Source organism: Aedes albopictus, chromosome 2, assembly GCF_035046485.1.
Source record: "Aedes albopictus strain Foshan chromosome 2, AalbF5, whole genome shotgun sequence".
Classification (NCBI taxonomy): domain Eukaryota; kingdom Metazoa; phylum Arthropoda; class Insecta; order Diptera; family Culicidae; genus Aedes; species Aedes albopictus.
This window is the reverse complement of record NC_085137.1, coordinates 348,683,982-348,696,610: the sequence shown is the minus strand read 5'-3', so window position 1 is coordinate 348,696,610 and position 12,629 is coordinate 348,683,982.

The window sequence follows — 12,629 nt, the reverse complement described above, 5'->3', positions numbered from 1 at the left end:
ACTATTGAAACAAGAATTTGGAAGTCTCAGATAGACAGTTGGGTTTACCTAATGAGATTACGATCATTCATCTTATTCCGTTTGTCTCGAGTTCATCGAAAATCGATGGTGCTATTGATCAACCACGGGAGGGTTAAAAGAAGGAGAAATATATGATAAAAAGTCAGCAACTCTAAACGCCAACGATCATATACATGGAATATCATACTGATTTTACGCTCAGAGATTTTTTTTTCCCACTAAAGTATAAGTCAGAGATAAGCAAAAGCTTTTTCCATTAAGCCAGAATAATAAGACCTATTTCCCATCCTGCTAGCAGCAAAGCTGGAAGCAAAAGTAGGTAGGTACCATTGCATCGTCTCGTACCAGAGTCTCAGAAAAATTTATCCTGGAGCCGGCGGATGGGTGCGCGTTTATATGGAAATTGATTGTATGGTTCGCTACTCACTCACGGTACAGTCTTGGAATCAGATTTCTTCAGCAACAATGAAACAATAAATGATGAGACGAAAGGTTTATTCGTTACTAGGAACTATCTAGAATATTACCCCTTCCTTCCAACAAGCCAATGTAAAACAAATAAATCAGTGAAAGACTTATGCAAATCCTGTGACTATAGCGACTTATGCAAATCCTGTGAAGTATAACGAACCTATATCTGCAATAATCAGAACACAGAAATACGACTATACTTTGGAATGGACCGGTAAAGTTGATCAAAAATTGACTGTAAACTCTTGGGTGTATGATTATGCTTGTGCCAAATTTCATAAAAGTAGGGGCAACTTTTTGTTTACATGACATGTCATTTAAACATCGTTAAATGCAAAGTAAGCTTCCGTTTTAAGTCATGTAATTTGATCATAGGTTCGATCCAAGCCCACTATGGGGCGGCTCCATACAAACAGGTGGCCAAAAATATGTTCGCGTCAATTTCATAATGTCTTGCTCCTATTCGTGGAGCTTATGCCTGAAAAATATGAAAAACATGTTGAAACACGACAGTTTCAAACAGCATGAAATTATAAGGGCATTGCATACTTTTAGGCGTTTAAGGTTTTTGTTCCTATTTACAAAATGTATTCCAATTCGTAAAAACACGCTTCGCTAAGAGATCCAAGACCAGATTTAGACTGCACTATGATTGACCTACCGAGAAAAGCGGCCATGACGACCAAATGTTTCTTCAGTGGTAGGCCAATAGGGTGATTTTATATAGCAATATCTCAATCATCGCCGACAACTTGATTGGAATTGCAGAATAGCAGCTAGTAGCAGCCAAATTTGATTTCAATGTTTCCCAGGGATCCTAAACAAAGACAAAGAAGTAGTCCCGTAGCGAAACTTAGCGAAACTTTTTTTGTGTGGAACGGTCTGTATGGAGTAAATTTAATTTTTTGATGTGGTATCATTTAATAGTTTAACAATCAACATTTCTACGTCTGATACGTCATTCGAAAGATTTATAAGCAAGCTTTAACAACTTTGAAAGTATGATATTTTTCATTTAAGCCAAAGATATGTAAAGTTGAACATTTCAAGTGTTTTACCAAAAATCGGCAATGGTCTCATTCTGCTACCAATATCTTAATAAATATAGGGATTAGCAAACTTCCTGGGTTTACTGGTCCAAGTAGTCTACTTTCAACTACCGAAGGTAAATCTCAAATTGTATAAAGTCAATTTTCGATTTCTGGCCATCTGAATCCCCTTAGTGCAGCACCGGCACTTGTATGTTTCCCCCAGAGAGCGGCTGGCACCTCACCTTCTTCTGATCATATGCTCTACGGACCCGAAAACTTGGATATCGGCTAACGGCAACTCACAATGGACCCCCAGTCGGACTGGAAAGAAACAAGAGCCACACATCAACATCCTAGTGCTCATCCATTCTACCATGGACAGGGTAGAAAAGTGACAGCAGCGCAAAGGCATCTAGTTCGACATAATAGAATTAGAAGTCATGTAATTCAGGTTCAGAGTGTTTACATGACATATAATCCTCAATATTTTCTTCTGCGTATAACAGACACAGGCTTTTCAAATACCATTCCATTTTTATTTGTTTTTATGCAAATTTGACATTATGTCTAAACACGTTTTGTTTACATTTGACGGCACCGCTCAAACGTCGAATTTTCGGTGAGAGTAAGAAGGCCAGATACATTCATGCAGAGGTCCATTTGTCTGTTGACAAAAATATCAGTGACAGTAGTTTTCTATTTCCAAATGTTACTTTGACCGATTGAGATGGACAAATTTGTAGACATAGTTGAAAATTATAAAAATATTTTCTTTAAATTTTCAGCTTCTGCGAGAGAAAGTTATAGCATGCCGAAGTTGACCATTTTGCATGGAAAACATAGATGTTCATGAAAAACATTGCACAAATCTTAATGAATTGAGTTGCTATCCATCTCTCTGCTAGTCAACACGCGTTCGGTTCTTGTGTGCTTTGTTTCGTTTTCTGCAATCATGCCAGTGACGAGAAAAAATTGTATTGTGTTGGACACATCAGTCCTTCCGAAGCGACCCAGTATTGCCGATATTAAACAGTTTTTGGATGGTGCACTGAAGCTGGATATGACGATGGTGAAGAGCATCCAAACCAACATCGTCAGGAACGTGGTTTATTTGGTCATGCACGGCGAAGAAGCAGCTGCTACAATTGCTTCGAGCCACCATTTGAAACACTTCATGTGTTTTGAAGGGAAGCCGATCACAATTCCATTGCCGATATACATCGACAGCAGCGCCGTCGATGTTCGCCTTCATGATCTCCCGGAGGAGATTGACAATCAAACCATCACTCATCATATGCAACAGTATGGCGAAGTGATCTCGATACGCAATGACGTTTGGAAAAATTATTTTCCGGGCCTTAGCAACGGCGTACGCATACTACGCATGAAGCTAACCAAACCCATCCCCTCGTACATCACCATATCCGACGAAATCACCTACGTGTCTCACTTCTCACAAGTGAAGACGTGTAGAACCTGTGGTGCCAAAGAACACCCAAAGCTACGGTGTTCCGAAGCCGCGACATCAACAGGAGCTGCCCAACCAACACAACCGAGGAAATTGAACAACAACCAAAACTCATCCACACTAACCGAGAAACAATGGCCCGCTCTTCCGAAGCCGGAGGCTTCTAAACAAAAGAACAAATCTTAATGAATTCTTCACATGCCGAATTTCAAGTTATTTGCAATGTGCAATCAACTTATCAGTTTACTGTGCGAGCTCAGATCAAGATCATTTCCCCTTTTTTTGTCGTTTACTTTATATTAAATTTCAATATGAAAAAAATATGAAGCACACCAGCAATTTCATACCATGACCTTTATTGCTCAACTATGAATAAACTTGCGTGTCACGATAAAAAAACATAACAAAATAGATAAGGATTAACTGCTCCACGCTGTATTATCCGTCTTTCTTGCCTCAGGACATTTTTTGCAAGATACTATCCATATTACTACACCTAGCTTTCGCTCCATCCTGACTTGTTGAATGCTACCGTTCTTCATGTTGATACCTACGACAACTGAGTAGCGTCTTGCAAGCGAATGAAAACGTATATCTTGGGCACCCCACCGGGAGAATGAAAATTAAGGATTAAAGGATATCACGGAAGTTGACCGTTTTGTTGGTTATTGCGTTAACTTGCTAGCTTGTGCCATGCGGATTGTACAGGTTTATCGTTTCATTTTAAAATACAGTCAACTGGCATCTGTTTGCTTTTAAGTGTTGAAAAATATATGAACACACAACCCAACACCAATTTTTGCGATATATTAGAGATGAAGAGTAAAAACGATGGTTGAAAGTCAATCAAAGTAAATCGATAAACCAACCCATTAGTGCTGACACCAGAAGAAACCAGGTGCAACAGATTGGCAATTTCAATGTCTGCTTCCCACAAGCATCCCATCAGCCAGCTGCCACCGGCAGGCACCTCCACATCAGCCAATTTTATGCAGTTGAGTTGGGTGTACCTAGGTGATGTAGCTACCTGGCAGAACAAGAAAAATGTTTGAGAAAGTCAGAACATAGATCCTCCATCCCTGCATATCGGAAGCAAGTAGTGTATCCACATGACGAGCTACACATGCATGTATGTTCTTCCGGGAGCAAAGGTTTACAATATTCAACTTTACTTTCCTTTATCTGGTGGTTCTCTCCGTTTTTGCATACCGAACGAGCAACACGTTTCAGATGCCTGCACATAGGTGATTTATTTGCTATGATAACAAAGACGTCTGAAGTGCGGAGATTAGTTCAAGTATGTGTGTTCTGTGAAGTATAAATGCTCTTGAGATTCCTAAAATGTGTGAAAGTTTATACGACTCTTAAGGGAGAAGATGAAGAAAATGGTTTGACCTAGATAATTAGTTAACAAAACTTGTAGTTCATCCACAGAGTGTGGTACAACTAGGGAAATCTCACTTTTCTGATAATCTTAAAGTCATGTGATGTTGGAAATTATTGGTCAATATCTTTTAAACTATACAGTTAACTTTCAACATCTAGAATGTTCTACAAATGTAGAAAGAAGATTATTACTCAAATTTAGATTACTTAAATGAATTGCATGGTGGGGATTTTTTTTTTATTACCGAACAGGTTTGGGCCGAAGGGTCTCCGATTTCAATGAAAATTTTCACCAGTGTTAGAGGTCGCGGATATATGATCATGAATGGAATTCAAAAAAATCATAGTGATCTATTTTTCCGGAAAACGCTAAATGAATTTTCACGATTTTTCAAAATTTTGTAAAACGCCCCGAACTTCAAAAAATCATATCTCAAAAACTATGCATTAGAGAAACCGACGCCAAATTACATCAGCAAACCAATAAAAATACACTGATAAAAAAAATCTCAGAAATTGTTGTCTAAAAATGCTGATAAAAGTATCATCTGTATCATAGATTATTTTAAACAAAATTTTTCTAAGCGTAAATACTAACGTTCTTCCTTTCGTTCTTTGACGCAAAAATGGAATCTCTTACCGTTTAAGAAATATAGCCAAAAAAAACAACGGCCAGTCTCTATATTTTCATATTAAGCTATCTAAAACAGCAGCCGTTCACTTGTTGCAACACAGTTGCATTGCAACGAGCAAATGACATACGCTAATTGCAATTGACACTAACGTGCATCGGAGTACACTGACAGCACATATAGGGCACTTGAGTGCCATTTAAATGCAACATCTTATCAAATTTTGAAATTATTGGAATTGTAACTAGAAAGCGTTGCATTAACAAGTTTACAACGAGCAAACGCATAAGGAGTGTATCGTAAAGTAGTTGAAAATGTTTAAAATAGCCTCAAAAATAGTTTAATACAACTTTTAAGTAATTTTATTTTTGGAGATACTGTATAAATCCTTGAAAAAAGAAATGACTTTTATGATTTTCTAAAAATGTTCTTTTAACTAGGTTTTTAACCTACATTACTAAACGCATGTTTTTAAATTTTTGCACACCTTCTAAAAAATTGAAATTGCGAAAAAAGTTCGATAATGTTCGAAAATTGTTAACTTTTTTGTGCAAATATAATAAGCTAAAGAATCCTCATGATATAGGTAAATTATTTTTTACAAGAAAAATCTTCACTGCATTTAAGCGCAATTCTTAAAAATGAAAAAAGGCCATTTTTGAGGAACCCCCTTTTTCTACGCTCCTCAAAATCATGTTTACGCAAATAAAAAATACATAAAATGAAATATTCGCATTTTTTTAAATAGGGTATGTTTTTTAATTTATGGACGAGTAAGTTAGGGCAAAAAAAATAATTTCATAACCTTTTAAGATATTAAAAGCAGAACTTCAAAGTTTGACCAAAAAATAGACGTTTTTTGGAGTGGACCATTTTGTAGATATAGGAGATTTTTCTATCGAAAATATGAATTTTGAAAGTCGGTGTTGAATGATATGTTATGTGTACATAACTGTTAACAAGCATCAATATTTTCCAGATTTTTTATCGTACAAATTTTACTCGCTACAGATTTTTGAAATGTTGAAAAATCTTAACAAAATTGCATTTTGTGCAGATTTTTATTTTGTGAGGTGTATTCATTTAACCATATTTTCAATAATACTAAACATTTTCCAAATTTTTCCAAGGTATTCTAAACTTAACTATATTGTGAAGATTTCATAGAAGAACCGAAATGAAAAGACCAACCCAGCTTCGAGATAGAGCATTCTGAACATTTTCAACTACTTTCCGATACACTCCTTATTTCAACATATTGTTTCCATTTCAATCAAAGCAATGATATGCAAACCGTTAGAGATGAGTGGATGTCAGGTAACTATAAGGTCTCTTTACACATATAAAGCTTTGTTTTATTTTTATAGTGTTTTTGTTGCCCAAAATTTCATTGGTATGTGGATTCTTCTATACACCATAAAGAGATCATTTTCCACTCAATATTTAGTACATTCCGAGATGAACCAGCCCAGGGCTGAAAATCTCGTAAATAAAGATAATAATAATAATAATTTAGTACACAGCATGATCTCCTTGGGCTTGGATTATATCTTCCAGGAAGCTTTGATTTCAGGCATGTAGTCGATGTGCTTTGCAGTAATGATTGGAATAGCTGAATGTATAATCAATGGCAAACAATTCTGTAAAAATCAGATCTTCAAGTCATCTGATATAGTTATACTGATCATGCTACTGCATAGTATATCGAACATTTGTCGAAGGCATTTATATGCCGGGAAAATATAATTCCAAGTTGGTGAGAATATTACAAACTGAGGCAGGGTAATAGGCCCAGTCAGACCCCTGAATGGGCAATGTGGGTTAAAGCCTGTATCCGCAATAATCAGGACACAGAAGTACAGCTGTAGCTCTGTAATGAATCGGTCAAATTGGCCAAATAATTGACTGAGAACTCTTTGGTGTATGTCTATGATATGTGCCAAATTTCATAAAAATTTATGCATTACTTATAACTGTGGATGAAAAAGAAACAGACGTGGTTTTAAGCATTTTGTACAATCATGATGAATTTTCATTTGCATAATAGATGGTTCTTTTACGCTAGATTTCAAAGCTCTGTGATGATAATTATGAAATTTCATTAGAAGTTATGAAACATATAGAGACACTTTCTTGCAAAATTTCATCAACTTTGATCAATTGGTTTGAAAGCTACTGGTGTTGATAGGGGTGAGTGTTAGTGAAAATTTTTCGTGTTTTTCATGTGCGATATTTGCCTATTCATAACTTTTGCATTTCTTTGCCAATTTTTATGAAATTTTCACAGAAGGTAGTTGATTATGTGTATATCATGCCTGCAAAATTTGATGATTAATGGTCTAGTACTTTCAATAGTACAGTCGAAACAATAAGGGGTGCTGACTAATTGCTGTCTGAGGGGCCAAAATCACGTTCAGTCCCAATACATGTTTCGACTATAAAATTGTTGATAGTGCATCGATGTTTTTGAAATTTTGCCTATGCAACAAATGTGGATTGAGAAGTTTGTATTCAAAATTTCACCCATTTCCTTTGCCAAATTCAAAAGTTACAGCGTTGACAAACTAAATCAGGGGCTGTACAAAATTCAATTGCTCGCGTTCTACTCTTTCATTGCTACAACAAAAAGTACTGCACCGATTCACATGAAATTTTGTAGGTAAAATGAACACATCTTAAGATGTTATTAGGCCAAATTTGAGCAATTTTAATGTATCTATTGCAGAGTTACAGCTGTATTTCTGTGTCCCGATTATTGCGGATACAGGCTTTAGTGTATGGGAATGCCATTGAAGGTTCGTAATATTCTCCGAGGCTTTCGAAATCCAACAGGGCGCGTCCCCGGGTTGCGGATAGGGGGAAAAGGGAGATTTTTCGCATTTGTACTGTAGTCAGCCAATGTGATATTATCTCCTATGGTGTTTTAGTGCGAATGAATGATCTATGGGAATTCTAACCTTGTAATGTATTGTTTATTAACTCCAATTTTCTAAGCTTGACAAGGTTTTGAAGACAAACATGTGATGAGAGAATTGCCTAATAGGAAAGTCCCATCAGCAAAGCTTTTACATATGCAAATGCTATCCATGGGGTCATGTCTAGCATTTAATATGTATGGCAATGACTGGTTCTTACCTAGCAGGGGTACTACAAGACCACGCGGACAATTCGATTAAAGACTTAATTGGGGATAATATATTTTCCAGAACTGAAGGGACATTTTTTCCGGGATGACTGGCGAGTCGGAGAGGGTAAAAGGGTAGAAGTTTCCGTTTGTTGTAATTGACAAAACAAACAATCGGGCGCTTTTTCTTTCTTTGGCTTACTTGGTATTTTGTGGATTATTGTTTTTTGGTTTTGAAGCTATGTGATTCACTATTGAGCCTTAAAATTAGTTTGCATCTGAATAGCATTGATATTGTCAAGTCTGTACCAACACCCTAATCCCACACCAAAATACCCTTTTCCTATCCCATGGCGTTTATGTGGTCAGCAAAAACTATTCAGCCATTACCCCTCCTTATCATTGGCTTTGGACTGACTTGCGCTCTCATTGCCCCACCAAATGCTGCAAAATGAAAATGAAAATGAAATATTTAGTACATAGCATGATCTGTGCATAATGTGTTTGTATAATGTGCTTTAGAAGAAACACTTCACTTATTAAAACTTAACAGAACTGTAGAAGATATATACCATAGATTAGAGGAACAAACATGTACTAAATAATACGGGCAACAAATTAAAACTAAGAGTTTACCATGCCTACAACTTTTTAACGCGCTGATAATCATTGTTGCTTTAAACCAAGCTTATCCTGTTCTAAGAAGCAACACAATTCCAACAATGACGATTATAATGTTTAGCAATGGTCACATAAAGATTAATACCGGGCTCGGTATAGAGCTACTGAGTTAACAATAGTTGAGGCAGCGCGGTAAGCTCGAGGATCAATTATAACCGTTTTAGTAAGTTTTGACATTAATTAATAATAAAACACTGAAATGTAAGATCAATTTATCACTTTTTTCGAACTAACGGTTTGTTGTCAAAAGGACTTCATCAGTTTTGAGAACTATCATGACAAATTGATTGGCGTATTATCTATTAAAAATTTGGTAAAAAAAACTTCAATCCATGAAACAATCCCAAGCAACACACATGGTTACAAAACAGTTGCCGGCAGCGTATGTAAGGGTTGCGCAGTAAGTCACAGTGGCTTCTGGGCAACCCTTACATACGCTGCCATCACTGTTTTGTAACCATGTGTGTTGCTTGGGATGTTTAGTCAATCATGAACTACATAACGGTATTATGCCAAACTAGAGCAAATTATGCCAAACGACCCCAACTATTCGAGTGACAGCATTTCCTTCCTAGGATCAGTATTGAATCCTTAACTATTTCTTATTAAAATTTCTAAAATGCTTTCTTTATTTCTGAACGAAGCAAAAGAATATAATTCTACACAACTATGCATTTTTGTAACTTACGCAGTAAAAAAATGTTCTATCATTTAACCTGTAACAAAAGGACCTCGTCGTACCGCACACATTTTTCTATCACAGTACAGCTTGCTCTCAGTATGAAGCTTGCGTTCAACATTCCATACAAGAAATAATTTGATGTAAAATTCAGTTAAATAAGATAGAAATTCGCATGCAAATTTTTTTTTTCGTCGGGTTTAATTTTCAGATATTTTGCTGAGTAGTAACCATTCTTCGTCAATAGTTTTTTTTGTTTTCTTTATTTTCTTAAATTGAAATGGAAAAAATATAGGATATGAGTGTTCCGTCTTCGACCTAACGCACTGGTCAACCACGACCGAGACAACCGTTTCTCAAAACGAATTATTTCCAAATCGCGCCTCTGGGGGAATTCGCGACCCAGAGTGATTAGCACGGTGATCGCACTGGTAATTAGTCCCGCACTGCTAGGATCTTCTTCCACCACACTAAAGAACACTGAGGATCACTGGGTAGAACAAAATCGATTTATTGTGGAGACGAATGATGCTTGCGTGTGGACTATTCGCGCACTGTGAGAAGACTGACTAATGATTCTATCGATTCTCTATCCTAGCTGTATATTCTCCTATCTCCGGACTGCCGGAGATAGGCTGAGTGTTCTACTATCTATTTCTATACCTCAAAACGCAGGAAGCTGCGAGAATGAGAGACCCGCTCGCGGTCCTCAATTAGGCTGATGACCGTTGCAGAGTGGGGTTTGCATAGCTATTTATGGTACAAATTCTACAATATTTCACAATGAGTGCCATAAGTAACCTTACGCTCACCGGTGGCACTAGGTCGTTGTTAACCTGTTATTTAAAACACATTTTAGTCAGAAACCCGATCATTGCAAAACATGACAATTTAACGCATTTAAAAGGCAATCAAGTGCCATATATGTGCTGTCAGTGTACTCCGATGCACGTTAGTATCAAAGTTACGTTACAATTAGCGCTTGTCATTTGCTCGTTGCAAAGCAACTATGTTGCAACAAGTGAACGGCCGCTGTTTTAGATGGCTTTCTATGAAAATATAGCGACTGTTTGTAGGGTTTTCGGCTATAGGGAAGTGGAACCATCTCGGCAGGGGTCCTATTTTGGGCAATTTTCTGCTATAACTCAGCCAATTCTAGACCAATTGACACAATTTTTGGAACGCGATGAGATACGTATAGTATCTAGCCGTGTACAAAATATCAAGTCAATTGGTGTGGAATTGACTGAGTTACAGCGAAGAGTGCCCAAAATACCGGCCGCTGCCAAAGTGGTTCGCTACCCTACATATCTTTAAAACGTTTAAAACTGTAAGATATTCCATTTTGGCGTCAAAGAACGAAAGAAAGAACATTAGTTTTAGTGCTTAGAAAAATTTTGTTTGAAATAATCTATGATACAGACAATACTTCTATCAGCATTTTTAGACGTTTTTTTCTCTATGGTGAAAAAAATGCTGAGAATTTTTTTCTCAGTGTATTTTTATTGGATTGCTGATGCGTTGATTTCACTAAAAAAGTTTGTTCTACGATGCATAGTTTTTGAGATATGTTTTTTTAAGTTCAGGGCGTTTTACAAAATTTTGAAAAATCGTAAAATTTCATCTAGCGTTTCTCTGAAAAATAGTCCACTATGATTTTTTTTTGAATTCCATACATGATTTTATATCCACAACCTCTAGCACTGGTGAAATTTACATGAAAATCGGAGATCCTTCGGCCCAAAGTGTTCGGTAATAAAAAAAAAACCACTGCTGAAAATTTATTGTATACAACTCGTAGCAAATATCTTTTGGTACAACCTTGTATGTGTAACTATAGGATATTTAAATGTTTAAATGTTGAGTAAATAATTAATTCAGGCTTTATGCAAATAATGACCCAGTTTTAAAGAGAATACGGTCTGGGATCATTTGGGAATGAGACTTAGCTATTTTGGATACTTGCAGCTGTAACTCAATTTTAAACCAATGACTTGATTTTTGCGGCACGATGAGATATGTACAGTTATCTAGCCAAGTATAAAAATACAAGTCAATTGTAGTGAAATTTACCGAGTTACCGCGAAAAGCGCCCAAAATAGGCCCTAATGTCCATATGTTCCCACAGGGTGTCTGCTCATAATTCAAAATAAAATTCCCTGAGTTTTCCAGGTTTTTCCAGATGAACTTTTAAAAGTTTATAATTAAAAAAATAACCCTAATTTTCTAAAAATTATAAAGGGTGACATAGGGTATCATCGGCAGGTTTGTTCTCTTCGTCATGAGGAATTTATGTCGGCCAAATTGTCTGAAACATGATCATATTCAGCTTGGTTGGGAAGGATTTGATGCCAACTCTGAGTTCAGCAGGTTTCGAAAAACCTCCCATGACGAAAAGAACAAAACTGCCGAAAATGCGTAAGTTCCCCTGTTCTTCAAAAATTCTTTCATGATTTCTGAGCGTTATTCCTGGAATTTATTCCATAGTTTCTTCCTGGCTTTCCGCAGGGTTCTTTCACGAGATATCTGTTTGAGTACGTCCCGATATTTCTTGCAAAGGTTTTCCGATATACTTCCAGAGATTCTCGTTGGATTCCTCCTGAAGATCCATCCAAAACTATTCAAAGTTTCTTCAAGAATTTAATTGGTTGAGCATCGTAGCCATGCGGTTAGAATCCGGATGGATGAGGATTCGATTCACGCTTCGACCGATGAAATTTTTCACGAGAATAGCTTTTTATCCGTGTGAAGTTTCGTTCAATCGGTACAGCCGCCGGCTGAAGCCAGTGTCCGTGTCTTTTTAGTGGTTTGCCGGGATAGCTATTCAATAGTTTATGTCGGGATTTTTACCGATAGTTTTCCGATATTTCTCATGTTTTCCTCAGGTTTTTCTTGAAGTTCCTGTCGAGATTTCTTCAATAACACTCTGCGGAGTTTCTCGCAAAATTTTATTTGAATTCCCTCGAATATTTCTCCAAGAATTTCCTATAAGGTATTTCGTAAGTTATCGCAGGAGACATTCCGAGGAAAACCCGGAGAAGAATCCCTGCAATAATTTTGGGAGAAATCTCTAAAGGAGTATCCAGCATCTTGGGACAATTTCTGGTAATGATTCCGAGAAGAATTTTGAGAATAA